Source organism: Ixodes scapularis, unplaced genomic scaffold (genome assembly GCF_016920785.2).
Source record: "Ixodes scapularis isolate PalLabHiFi unplaced genomic scaffold, ASM1692078v2 ptg001946l_1___fragment_3__unscaffolded, whole genome shotgun sequence".
Taxonomy (NCBI): Eukaryota; Metazoa; Arthropoda; class Arachnida; order Ixodida; family Ixodidae; genus Ixodes; species Ixodes scapularis.
Window position 1 is genome coordinate 1470246 of NW_024610214.1, and position 15184 is coordinate 1485429.

Sequence of the window (15184 nt, forward strand, 5' to 3'; positions counted from 1 at the left end):
GGGTGTGCGATTGGGCCATTTGAAACACACGTTACATATTTTTTTCGGGAAAAGCACACAGGGATAAAGGCAGCCGTTGGCGCCTCCGTGGCGGACGCGATAGCATGTTCGCCGAAGCATTGGTATACTATGGTGCGAGGAATGCGTCGTCACGCATGAGAGCTCGCATGATCTTTTATTTTCATACTTTCGCGTTCAAAATAACTTCAAATTTATTATGACGCTCGTGACGTCACTTATGTGACCTAGTTTTCGTGGCATCGTCTTCTAAACCTTACACCCCCTTCAAAATTTGTATTACATGCGGGTCGTCACTTCAGTGACCAAGTTTTTGTGACATCGACTTCCTTACTTTGCACCCCCTTCCAAGCGCGTAAAAAAACGCAGTTCTGCGAGAAAAAAAGAAACAAACAACACACTTATTATTTGGGGCTTGTTTACCAACTTGTATGCGTATTTTTACTTTCAGGGAGAAGGCGTAGCTATATTTTGTGAAAATATAAATTTGCCTAATTAGGATATATTTTTCTTGACCAAAGTGGTTGAGGAGCTGTTTACCGTATAGCTTCAGCTCCAGTTTTACACTAAAGACTATATACGTTATTTACAAATATTCAAAAAATTGCTATGGAAGAATGTGCCCTCGAGCTTTAAATTAAAATAAGTTAAAATTAACAGAAGTATGGTGGATACACGAGAGGTAGCCATATCAGCTTCGACTAAATTGTCTGAGTTGACGTTTGTCTTTTTATGACGACCATCAGTGCCTTTAGGATGAACAACCTCGCTGGATATGGTTAATAACAAAGAAATATGTTTGGATTCTTTCAACGGCAAAATGTGTGTTACCACTTGGTTCTACCAGCTTCAGCACGTTTAGCGTTTGCGCTTACTTTTCTGTCGCTTCTTAGTAAAGTAAAAAAAGTAGAAAAACGGGCATTTTTTTTTATTAAAAGCAGATTAATTTGATTTCAGTAAGAGTAGCTAAAAATAGTGATTTTATCACTAAAAGTTTTTTTACACATGGCATACTGATTGATTAATTAGTCAGACTAATAAAAATGCAGAATAAGTAATTACTGTTAATTTAAAGTACAGGTTAATTAAATAATCTTTATTGATGTCAACTTCGCCATACTAGAACATTAAACAATTTGTTTTTTTTTACGCCAGCTAAAATTCTCTATATGTTTTTTTTTTCAAATTCTCGCTCGCTTGCAATAGGACCATAACTTTCCTAGTTTTCGTTCTCCTTCTTACTTTTGTGTTTTGATTCGCTTTCAATACGACACTACGCAACAGAGAAACGGAGTGGAAGAAAGGAAGAAAGCTCAGTGCTCCAAGTTGCTCAGACAAGAACTGCTTTCTGCTCGTGTTCAGCCTGATATGAATCGTCCTTGCTTGATTGATTCTTTGATTTAAGTACAAAACAGTCCGCACAGAAAGCATCACATGATAGATGAATGGTAAATCATACATATTTTCAGGAGTATTTCTGCAGGGAAAGCTTGATTTAAATTTTCATCGTACAACTGGTCTGATTTAAATCACGATTTAACCCATTCTGATCTTTATTTTCCAAACTGCTTGTCAGTCCAAAACTCATATTAAAACCCTGAACACCATACAAAACACAAAATAGCCTAGCGTTATATATGCATTTCAAAAACAAAACATATAAAATCACGAATATGAGATTCTTCCTTATGTCCACGAGAACGTGAATTCGTTGCTTCATGGGCGAGGACAAAATGTGAACGGCCATTTGTGCATATTTTGCAAGGGCAGGTTTTAGGTCAATCCATCGGTGTGGACAATTCACTCGTTAGGAATTGACCCACGAAGCATGCGTATGTTGCTAACGAATCATTTAATTTTGCGGCAGTTAAAGCATTTCGCTGAATTCAGTGCCAGCGCAAATAATAATGTCGCAGTTTTTGATGTGTGGAATCCTTATTTCTGAAAGTGTTAAGATATTGTATGATGAGTTTGGTAATCATAATTCATAAACAAATTTATGCAACCATCTGTGAAAGACAGCAGCAAAAACGCGCAATGTATATATTAAGGGCTTTAGGGTTGCTTCAAACGCCCTTGGGTTTTAATTGCTGCTGATGTCACTCATAACGCAGACCTCTATGGACTAAGGCGCACTGACACGAACTCGGGTGGGAAAGCAGACTCTTGCAGATCTGTAAATTCTCACCATCACTACGTTGCGAAGTGGAAACAGCGTAAAAAACACATTAGACTCTTGAGTCGCCGTGCAAAATAAAGTGCTAAACGATTTCGGAATAAGAAAGAATGCGGTTTATTTTCATCATATGTGTATAACCACCTCTTAGACTTTCCGGCGTGTATTTAAAAGACAAAAATTGTTGATGATTTTTGGTGTGTATTATTTTCAGCTATGTATCTATATTGACAAAATATTCCCAAAGGACACAAAAAGCGGTTATTCGCGGTGAAGAACTAATGAAATATCAAGAGCTAATTCTTGATGGGAAGCTTCTTGACAATAACAGTGTTAGCTAATACAAATGATGTCTGGAAATTGATGTCTCTTAGTTTCTATAGATTTTGTGTTTTCGACACAAACGGTTGTTGAGAGATGGTTTTCGGTTTTTACGGGGAATGTATTCTTGACACCGGCAGATATTAATTGGTGCTTTTGATAATAAAACTGGAAAGTCTATGGCCTATTTATAGTTTGGCATCCTTGTTAAGGGGTTTACTTTCTTCAAATAGGGGGGGGGGGGGGTTATCTTAGTTTACCTTTCCACCGATTTGGTATTGTTCAGTAACAGTTTCTGGTGTCGTACCAAGAAAAAATGCGGTAGATTGAGGCTAACGTTGAAACTTTCAGGCATTGGTTTGGATTCCCAACGTCTAGGGGAAAGGTAACCCTTTCTCTCAAAAGCGCACGCGTGTGCACCCCGCAGGTGCTTCGGATCATTTCGTGAATCTTGCTACTTCGCCGCCAATGAGGACTCGGCATCAAAAAAAAAAGGGGAATGTGATACTCTGGCTCCGCCATTTAGTTATTTTACCATAAACAAGAAACTTACGTACTCTCACAAAGGCAGACTTTGTAGGCCAGAATAGCCTTATTAGTAGCATTCTGCGGCTCTTCCTCCTTAAGTGTAGCTTTCAATAGAATATCTAGATATAAGAAAAAATATCCCTGCTTAGTTCAATGTCAAATCTGTATGTTGTAAAAAAGAATGTAACTTCACTAAAATAAGCTATAACCACACTAAATTATGTAGTAGTCTTATCACGCTTTTAATTTTTTTTCCCGGGCCACAATCACGGTCGATGGCATATATTTGCCAACAGGTTCACCAGATGGCGTAGCCAGCATATTGGAAGACGCACGCATAAGTCTTTTTTTTATTTTTTTACGTTAGACTTTTATGTGTTGTATTCCCTCAAGGTAAATACACATTTTTACGATCTTGTTCTGCAGTTAACAGCCATTAGACTTTAATTATTAGGGTTTTATAACAAGGGATAACGGTTGCGGGTGCGTGTAAAATAATGTGAAAAAGGATCCCCCTCGGAGTCAGCAACTGGCAAAGGACATATTGTTAGCGCTAAGCGTCTATGGTCGTTGACCGCTCAAGAAAAACAAAGCGTGGCTTATGCGGTTCACACTTCCTGTATTGGGATTATTTCGCAGCATTTTTATCGGGTGATGCCACACACTCATTGGCTGTTGAGTCCTGACCAATAACGAGAGTTCCGACCAAGTTAGGTGGAAAGCAAGTCGCCTGCTTCTTGCACAGGATTGCCGTGACATCAGAACGAAGGCGAGCACCGATTGGTTTTGATTGGATTCAAAGGATATAGTGGGTAGACCTGAATGCTAGATGCTTTGAGGTCTACCCACTATTTGTTTTCAATCAGCCAATAAAAGCTCGGCGTTCTCACATCATCGTAGCCCCTGTGCACGAAGACGACAAATTTTCACTCCGCATTGATTTATCATAAACAAAAAAAAAAATTGATGAAAAACAAGAACAATGGGAAGCATGACACAGAGAAGCGCTTGTCTCTAATGTCATTTCTAGTCAATGTTGTTATGGTGATTTTGAGATTAAGAAACGCAGGGTGTTACTTATTATTCCAAGGCCTGTTGCCTCGGTATTTGTTATTCGGTGTTCTGATTGGTTACTGCCGCAACCTCATGGGTTATGAAGCGTTAATAAATTTCGATATACATTTTATGACTATAATAAGACTGATATTGTAGGCAAATATAAAAGCAGCAAACAAAACTAAATCGAAGGACGGATGTACAAATCAATCCCATTAGCGATTGTCGAGTTTGAGTTTTTATGGTTGACCACGACATAATTGTTCTAAACAATGGATTATGACGATCGACTTTATGGCTACACTTTTATTTTGATAGTACAAGATGAAACCTCTTCCCCTCCGCTAATAGGGGGATAAAGGACTAAAGATAGGTGTCGTTTGCGCATCGACACCTTCAGGGCAATATTTTCGTGTTTTTTCTTCAGTTTCGATTGAACTATTAGTAGAAAGTCATTGCTTCTTCGTAATGTATTTTTTGTCGTATTTTGCGCGCTTTTTCTAAAAATATCTGAGAGTCTGCAATTTTCATGTGTCGAATTTGTGTATTTCCCGTTGACCCCTAGGGCAACATAAAATATATATGTTCGATGTGCATATATTTACTGAATTAAATACTCTGTAATAAACTTCAGTAAGAAATACTCAAACTGGCTTTACGATGCGGAATTCTCGGAGTACGTGGTCACATTATCACGCACGATTAAGTTTGACTTATGTGCGAAATATTCTTTTTCGCTGTTCAAGGTCACCCAACTAAACAAACAAGTTATAGTAATATAAGAGAGATATGCAGTGCAGAGTAAATTCCAGACACAAGATAATACTTATATTTGAAGGGATCATAGTACATATTAAATACTTGTTTTTTTTTCGACAAGGAGAGTCGTTGGGGTTTCACAAGCGTCTCAGTCTCGCTTACTGGAATATTTCACGAGCTTCTCGCTTAGATCCTTATTAGCACATGTTGTTTGATACGCTAAAGAAAGCAGGTGGTTACTCTCCAAGTGCGCTCTCCTAATAAACGAGCACATGCTTCCGATTTTGAAGAGCCTGGATTTTGTAATTAGAGATTTGGAGGAAGTGGTCAAGCTAATACCTACATATTGGCGCAGAAGTAAATAAATAAAATAAACAAAAAAACAGGAAACATCAAAGCTACACTTGCGGTTTAAAGGGCACCTTAAGTGCTGTATTCTGAATGGAAAAACTTGGCATACTCTGTAATTGGTACGTCCACCATAGTACTAAATAATGTATGCGTTTAGTGACGAACGTGCTAGTGGAGTTCCAAAAAAAGAACGCATATAATATTTTTTTACATCTAAAAATAAACATAATTATTAATGGTATGAAGCCCATACTTTATTGACTTGCCGCTTAAGGGGAACTAAAGTGCATTTTGTTATTGTCTATTCATGCGACAAAGTCAACCAACGCGCCCAGTAAGCATTGAAGAAAACAGAAAAATTACACTTATTTGCCACCTTTTTTAACCTGACCAAGCATCAGGACATGCCCTTTGTTCTTATATCAATCACGAAAGAAGAGACGTGCCGAGGTGTTTGGTCGCGTTATTAAGAAAAAGAAAAGGCAACTCATGATTGCAACTCTGATTTTCCAAGGATTCTTAAAGCGAGCGGAATGAGCTTGTGTCATGACACACAATCTCAAAATTCTCTGTGCCCTCCTAGATTCGTTGTCTGGTATTCGTTCGAGACACAAGATGTTAAGCAAGTATAATATGAAGAGCTTAGCGTCCTTAAAATTGGAACCGGCCGCAGCAAAGTTTGGGCAGAACATTTCGCTTTTTCTATGCCACTAATCAAGCAGGACAGTTAATTTTTTTAAGACGATATAAATGTTTTCAGCTGAGAGCCTTATTGAAAACATACTTTTTACGTCCATCTCAACTTTATCGTTAAGGATATCAATATTTTTGATTCTGGTCCTGGCGTCATATATCTTGTGGGTTTTTTCCAATTTCCACAGGCGTATTCATAGAAGTCAGTACAAGGATCCTCGGTCTGGTCCATGCTGTCCAACATCATTTTAGCTGCATAAAAAATTAAACGATAGGCTTGTACCGCAAATATAAAATGCGGTAGTAAAAAGAACTCGAAATTCTTTTATGAGGTGCACTTCGTCCGGACCCTGATCTAATCGCAGAACAATAAGTATTATGCTACATAATAACGTCACTAACGATAGAAACACAGCACGAGGTAATCAATTAAGATGAACAAAAGATAACAAACAGAACAGAATATACTTTTTACGTATTCATTTCTTAATGTTTCCTTGCGAACGGTGAGTGACTTCGGAGGGCGGGGTGAGGGGGGAGCAAACAAATCCCTTCATTTGAGAAAGATAAAGTAAACAATATAGAGGTGTAAGAGAAAAATATCCCTCGCCTTCCCACACCTCCACCGTCACCACCCTTCCCTTGCACCTTCTCCCGAACCGAACCCCTTTGGTTGTCACTACATCCAACCCCTCGTGCGATCGTGACATAAACAACAAATACACTTGAGCTCAACAACCAATTTTTTTTGTGATGAAAATATGAGTTTACAAAGCGAAGTTAACAGTAAACAAAACAGTAGTAAAGCGAGTAGTGTAATATGGCATCTCAGATAAGAAACAAAAATAAAAAATTATTAAAATAATTGTTTTACAAAAGAGCAAAGCGAATTGTACTCAATAGGTACGGCAGGCGGGGTTTCACCCTTCACTTGTGTAAACATTCAAACATCACGGCCTTAATTTGTTTATTTAGTCAGGGGCAATGTTCAACCGACAGACACGGGGGCAGCAAGCATGATAATGGCCTAATTATGTAACAGAGCAAAACATAATTTTGTTATTTCATAATATGTATAGATATATCGAATCGCAGAAAAAGATATTATACGATACAATAGCAAGATATAAGATATCGTATAATAAGTTATTACGAAATATATATAAAGTGGTCATGGTGGCTTAGGAGCCAAGAGGCCGAAAGCGTATATATGACGACATGAAAAACTCACGGTGAGAAACAACAAGCAGCAGAAGTTTAATCGACAGTTTCGCCGAGAGGCTTGACCTTGTCAGGAGATGACTTACAAGTCATCTCCTAACGAAGCCGTTATATAAGTAGACGCCACCGAGGGTCAAACAAACTTGGAAGGTTTAATTCAACATGTATAAGTCATACAAAAACCGCGACGTTTCGAAGGGGGGCCCTTCTTCCTCAAGCGGGACTTCGAAGGGGGACCCTTCTTCCTCAAGCGGGACTTTTCAAGTCCCGCTTGAGGAAGAAGGGTCCCCCTTCGAAACGTCGCGGTTTTTGTATGACTTATACATGTTGAATTAAACCTTCCAAGTTTGTTTGACCCTCGGTGGCTTCTACTTTTATAAAAATACGCCTACAGCCTACTTAGCCCCAAGATGTCATATATATATATATATATATATATATATAGATGTATATATATACCTTCCTGACAAAGGGTTGATTCCGGCTGAAACGTTGAAGATTAAATCGTCCGTTGTTGCTGTTTTCACTAAGGGTTCTTTTCTTCTCTCTCTCTCTCTCTATATATATATATATATATATATAGTCTTCCTGACGAAGGCCGGACTCCGGCCGAAACGTCGAAGATTAAATCGTCCGTTGTTGCTGTTTTTCACTAAGGGTTTTTTTCTTCTCAGTTTTATATATATATATATATAGGGTGTTTTTTTTACGCTTAACCGATTTGTTTGAAAAAAGCCATGAAAGTTACACTTATCCCGTTTGTGGAGGTGAGTTATACGGCCAGGGGGACGTATTATAGTCGGCTCATCGTAAGGATCAGTTGGCTAATGAATTAAAATTCGTTAATTAACTTTTAATTAATGAAAATAGACATATGGTTCCAATTAGAAACTTGCTCAGCGTCATCGAAAACCACTAAATCAGTAATTTTAAGAAAGACTTTCGGCGCGTGAGAAGTGTAGTATTGTACTAAAGTTACCACTCGTGGAGCAGGTACAAGGCTGGGGCTAGATAAGACACGGAAAAATCGCGCGGGCGCCTTACCGCAACCGAAAGCTTTGTACCTGCTCCACGAGTGGTAAATTTAGTGCACTACTACGCTTCTCACGGGCTCAAAGTCTTTCTGAAAATGACTGATTTAGTGGTTTTCGACGACGCTGAGCAAGTTTCTAATTGGAATCATATGTCTATTTGCATTAATTAAAAAGTTAGTTAAAGAATTTTTATTAATTAGCCGGCTGATCCTTACGATTCGCCGTCTATAATATGTGCCCCTGGCCGTATAACTCACCTGCACGAGCAGCATAAGTGTAACTTTCACGGCTTTTCTCAAACAAATCTATTAAGCTTAATAAAACTAAAAAGCATACATACAGGGTGTTTCAGAGAACACAGGCCAGATCGCTCCTGCGAAAACTAGGCATCACAAAGAAAAAAGGTTGATGCCGTGTTGATCTGCTCAAGCCTAGTTAGGAAAAAATAAGAACAGTTGAAAAAAAAAAAGTTTTTTTTTTTTAGAAAGTAACTTTTTATTTGTTCATTTTAAGACCATAGTTTTAATTAGCAACTTACTCGGCATCATCAGTAACCGCTATGTCAACCCTTTTTAGACAACTATAAAGCATGCCGAGCGTTCTTCTATGTTTTGAAAACCCCTTCAATTCTGACGCGTACTCTGGTTTCGGATCCTTAACCAAGCGCATCTTGGCGGCAGCTGCCCTGCCCTCCGGCGGTTGAAGCGCGAAACCAAGGTTAGACAATTCGCCAGTCTCGCCCCGCGTCGCTTCCCTCTCTCGTAAAAGAACAAAAAAAGTGAAACGCGCGCGCCTGCGATCAGCCAGACGATAAGGAAGGCCTCGATATTTGAAAAAGAAAGAGCTTGGCATTGCAAGATTGAGCTTTGACTTTTTGGTTCACCTCCGCCATCGAAGAATGACTCGAGTTTCAAAGTGCGATGTCACCGAAAGACGTCCGATACGCGCGCCCCAAAAGAGTTCAAACTTGTTCTATTTGTTGCCAGCCTTTACTTGTGTCAGCAGCTTTAGTACACTCAGATTTACAACGGCTTCAATTGTGTTCGGGCGGCCTTACGAATGGCGTCTTATTTAAACGAAGAAAGGGCAAATATGATATGAGCTTCAGGACAAGCACACGGAAACAGGAGAAACGCCGCAGCGCTCTTCTCCACCTGGTACCCGGGGAAACATCGATGACTTAGATATAAGTCATCGCATAGAATGCGACGACTTATATCTAAACTCGTCAAGAGAGGGATTGTGAAGCTGTGCTTTGTGAACGCCCTTCGCAGATCGAGTAACCAAGTGGCAGATTCGAGTCTGGGGAAGCAGTCCGAGCGCCTGTTATCAGCCGGTTATTCCAAGGGTGTGCTGGTGTCTGTTGCGGAAGGCGTTCTGAGGGGGCTGAGTGTTCAAGATAACCCTTGTCCGGGTTTAGTCAAAAGAAACAAGTTAAACAAAAGATGGCGGTTGTCCCCTGTATGCACAAAACTGCGCACAACCTTAAGAAAATAGCTAACCGAGTGAATACGAAGGTTGTTTTCTCGGCTCCGGAGAAGCTAGCCTTGTTGTGCAGAATAACGAACCCCTTTCGCGGAGGCCCCCTGTGCTACGGCAAGAGGCATAGAAACCCGTTTGTCGGTTGTGCAGAGGGAGTCGTGTACATGATTCAGTTGTCCTGCGGTAAAAAGTACATCGGACAAACAGGCACATGCTTAAATGATAGGTTACGGGAGCACAATTTGAAGTCACCAATTTTTGGTGTTTAGCTTTCCGTCTTTGCGGTACTTAAAAAGCAGCTACAGGACTGTCGTTAACATGATTTTTTTTCAATATTGATGGGTACATTACAACCGAACTTTAAAATCAAAACATCATCAAAAAATTTGAACCTTGCAAATCGTACATTAAATCGCAGATGTCTCCTTTGCTAATGAAGTTAGGAATACCATTTTTCTATTTATATTGCCTGTGGGCCTGGTTTGTATGAAGCCCTCTTTTGATATATCAACTTTAAAATATGGGTAACAATTATACTGTTTTGTTAATATAATGTCTAATTTCATGTCTATTTTAAAAGTGACTTAACAAAAAAGGGTTTTAGAGAACGATATTGCTGCAGTGACAAAATGAATGCAATAAAGGTAATTCTAACTTTATTTGCAAAGGAGAAATCCGCAATTCGGTATGTGATTTCTAAATTTCTAATTGTTTTATCGCGTAAATAGGTTATGTCAATAAAGATTTGTTGTAATTAAACACACTGTACTAAGAAACAATACCTGCAAAGTGACAACTCCGTCGATGCTTCATGAGTGCCGTAAACATGTTAAGCGCGGTAGAGCTGTGCGAAGAATATCCCAGCTTCAGTGAGATTGCACTTTGAAAATCAAGTCATTCTTCGCATGGCGGAAGTAAACCAAAAGTCAAAGCTCAGTCTTGCAATGTCGTGCTCTTTCCTCTTTCGAACAACAAGGCTTTCCTATCGCCTGGCCGCGCGCGCGCGCGCTACACTTCTTTGTCGTTTTACGAGAGAGAGAAGGGAGGCGGGCGAGATTGGCAAATTGTGTAATTTTGGTTCCAGGCTTCGACCGTCGGAGGGCAGGGCAGCTGCCGCCAAGATGCGCTTGAATAAGAATACCAAACCAGAATACGCGTCATAATTGAAGGGTTTTTCACGACTTAGTAAAACGCTCGATATGCTTTATAGTTGTCTAAAAAGGGTTGGCATAGTGGTTACTGATGATGCCGAGTAATTTTCTAATTGAAACTACGGCCTTAAAATGAACGAATAAAATTTACAGCAGACATTTGCGTATCTAGCAGTCAATCCATATCTTGCGAACGTCTTCTGCCAATGGGCGAAACCGAAAATATTTGTGATTCGGAGCTTTCTGTTTTTTTGGCACCGAAGAAAGAGGATGGACAGATGCATCGTATGATACTAAGAGGTCTCTAATTAAGGCTTGACATCATTTAATAGTGTCTTCGTTTTGATCGTATTTTTTCCAGAAATGACTTACTTGCATTACAATTTATGTGACCACGATGTAACACACTATAATCTTGCAGGTTGAAAGTAGCAGGCTAAAAGGCCATTCTAGAAAGCCCCCTCCCCCCTCCCCTTCCTTCCACTTTAGAAAAGCAAATTCTGAAGAAGAGGAAGCCACAAATGATGGCGAGCAGAAAGCATTTCAGGGAGTGGCTTGTCCTGCTATTCTAAACTTGCAACAGGCTGTAGTACAAATACCTAGTCGGCAAGAGCGAAGCCCTAAAAATTGAAGATACCCACTGGAGCGGGTCTGCGGTAGCCCTATATTCGAAAGTCACGTCGAACAACAGGAAACTTCATTATTTATTATACCCCTGTTCGTATTTTATTTGAAATTTTAATAAACTACACCCGCCTTACTCTGCTTAAATTATCAATAAATTGTGCACCGTGCGTTTCGTTTTTTTTTTTTTGTCTGTTTGTTACCATAATCAAAGTTTGCATGCGTGTGTTTCAAATGGAAAATTTTGTAGCGAAGTAAAAGGTCACAACGAGTGCTTCGACTCATTCTTGCCTAACCATCTTCAGGTATGAGTTCTATGTGTTTCCTGCCCTGAGACTTAGTTCTAATGTGTAACATCTAGTTGGATGGCTACTTTGGCTTTTCTAAAATACTTCGAGTTTAACTGAAGTGATTTCAGATATATTCATTTGGATACAATAACCATTCCGGGCACCATTCCGGGCAAAAGAAAGAAAAAAAAAAACAATAAAAACGGAGGTTCGAGTTGTGGTTAGTGGAGCTTTTTATCGTAGCCTCAAAACATATACGTGCTTAAGTAGTTCCAGCTGCTCCAGCTTCTTGCTTCTGCTCCTGCAATTGTGGTCAGGACTACTAAATTATAAAAATGTGAATGAAGGAGAAAATATTGCGTCTACAAAGACGTGATAGTCGCGTCGTCGACACTGCGCAGGCGCCGAACGCTAACCGTGTTTTGCACTTTACGGGCGATATTTCAGCGTACGCTATTTTTGTTTTTTGGAAAGTTCGTGTTTACGCAAAGAGCATTTACGCTACACTAAAGGCAAATTCGTGATAAGCGAGAAGTTGGCTATAGCCTAGACGTGCACAGTAAGAAAATAACGGCTCCCAGGACTGCGGAGGTGGCCACTTTTTGTGGTAGTCGTGAATGCGACGTCGGCCGTATCCTCGCGACTGTAATTTTCAATACAGGACGACATTGTACAACTGCGGGAGTTGCACGTCATGGGCACGACCTGGACGGGGACATGTGGCGCGAGTGCGCTGTGCCATCAGCAAAAAAACACCTAGCATGGGAGTGTTCCATGTACTTCGAAGCCCCGCAATGTGCTCTTAAAGAAATACCGTAAGACCAGTGGGCTTCTAGCTACGAGGAGTAGATTTTTTCACCGAACCCGGTGCCCAGAGCGGTGCACTTCCTGTGGAGACAACTGTACCTCTACATCAAAGCCGCCGGAAATATGAGGCCCTACTGCCACACGTTTAACCTCAGTTGCTGATGCCTCCAAACTTAAGCAGCATTAACATGACAAAAACGTTTAGAACAGGACAAAAAACACGTCATGAACGGTTTGGAAGACCCCGCAAGGTGCGCAACGATCGCTGGCCACTTGCAGCTCGAACGTTTCTCGGTAAGCGTTTCTCGGTGTTCGAACGTGGCGAAAGTTGGTGCACGAGACCTCTTCTGCCGAGACTACGCAAGCGCACAGGACATGTCCACCGCTCGCGTCACATTCTCATGATTAAAAATTAAAACAGCGCAAGGACACGGACAAGAACAAGAATGTAGACGAACAAGGCTATGTTCTTGTTCTTGTCCGTGTCCTTGCGCTGTTTTAATTTTTAATCATGAAACACCAACTACCCCAAACTTCCAAGCATTCTCATAGTTGAGCAAATATTAAAAGTTTGTCGGGACCAAAAAAAAAAAAAAAACATTTTCTTTTCTCGTGACATTATTTCTGTGTGAAATAAACATTGTTACTGTGTCTTAAAGGCGGTGCAAGCGCGCGATGTTTGAGTGTTTTGGTCGCGTCGGAGAAAAGATATCCTAAGACTGTCTTGCGTGGCGTACATTAACGCAAGCGCTAGATTTAGCGCTAACTTGAGCCTAAACTACGCGCGTTATTCTAAATAACTTTCAATTAGGACGCATTTTGATATATTACAGACGTCCTATCATTTATAAAATTGTTCACAAACAAACGCTGGGTACTTTTACGAGCGCTTCACGTAGGTGACTTCATCACTACTTTGTATAAAGCAGCCAACGTGATCTGCTGCTCAAATAAATAGTCAGTTACGTCGGTGTACTGTTGAAAATTTGGGGAGTTGGTTATGCATTAAAGGGATACTGAACCGAAGAATTTAGTGACCATAATAAGTGGCGCACGTTCTTTCCACGAGCCAGCAGCGGCCGGTGTGCGCGAGCGCACCCAACGTAAATGACGTAAAAGACCTCCATTCGCGCTTAAGAGGACAGTAAAATGCATGAGCTTCGGGCCAAAGGAGAACAAAGACAGGCTTTTCATCTCTACAAGTGAAAGCTACGTGCTTGTTAGACCAATTAATCGCTTACCTTTTACACCAGACACCAATCTGTAGATTAAATACTTGTCTTTATTCTCCTTTCGCCCAAATCCAATACATTTCACAGTTATCTTAACCGCGAATGTAGTTCTTTGACGTCATTTTGTTGCGTGTGCTCGCGCACACCGGCGGCTGCTGGCTCGTGGAAAGAACGCGCGCCACTTATTATGGACAGTAAGTTCCTTGGTTCAGTATCCCTTTGCGGAACTAGAAACAGTTCGATGACGGACGAAGGACTATAAGTGCCAGTTGCATCTAAACATTCTCACCTCTTTTTTTCAGGCTTCTGTTTCACACACTTTTTGGGAGGACAAATCTGGTAATATATGAAAGGAAATTGAATTATTCATCTTGATATAATGTATGAATGATTTTAAATTTAATTTTTTAAATTCTTAACTTATACCCGTAACACGTTTGAGGCTGACATGCATGAATTAGTCTACATTATACGATGCAAGAGTCTTCAAATGATACTCTGACTATATTACTCACCCAATAATGATCTTCCAGCGCTGAGTTCAGCTAACAAAATCAAGTAGAATCCCCAGATTGCCACAAGCTTCTGAGCATGAGGAAGCATGTACCTCTGCCTCGATGACCATGGTGTACTCCTGAGCATGCTTTCTGAAGAACACAAAATATGTTTGTTATTCGTATATGAAAAATAGCTGTTTTAACTGTGAATAAGTTTTTATTTAATTACTTCTTGATAGTCTTGCCGTGAAAATGGTGCTTTTATTGTACTGAATTACATTCGTTTAGTGTTGTATAACACTTTCTTAGCACTGATAAAGCCGTTATTGTCCTCACTTCTCGTGGGTGGCACTAAAGCAGTCGCCAGACACAATAGGGAATGTCGAATTTAAGCAAGGTTATTAGCTTAGTGGTGTACCAGCGTGACATGTGGAGCCAAGATCAAAACACGAGCTTTTAGAATGAAGCTTCATTGCTGATCTTTAGCAGTCTGATTTAGAGTAAAGACCAAACATTCTCCTTCATTATTTGAAAGACCTAAAGACTACCTGAAATTGCATTGAAGCAATCTACCACACGTCAAAATCAACGAAACGCTGGCCAAATGCAGATCAAAGTAAAAATCATAATTGATCGCTCTTGTCTGAATGCAGGTCATTATTAATATGATAGTTTATCCACGTAAAACCAACAGGATCAGCAATATATTACATGGAGGTGGTAGTAAATCACGGGTTGGTCTAATAAAATGCCACAAACACGTAGAAAGCAAGACTGATTCCTTCAGCAACATGCCGGTTCTCTCAAATGTGTCCATGGAGCAAAGTTTTAATAAATATAATGAAAACTGTTTTTCGACATCCGCAGTCTTTCGGAATGTTACCCTCTTGTGCTTTGCTACACAATAGAACGATTTCATAAAGCAAGAGTTTGCCTACCTGGCT

At 40.1% G+C, this 15184-nt stretch overlaps 1 pseudogene; it reads right to left on the reverse strand.

The window, feature by feature from the left end:
• LOC120847349 overlaps nucleotides 1–14898 on the reverse strand; it is a 191450-nt pseudogene extending 176552 nt beyond the window's left edge.
• Between the last annotated feature and the right edge of the window lie 286 nt (nucleotides 14899–15184).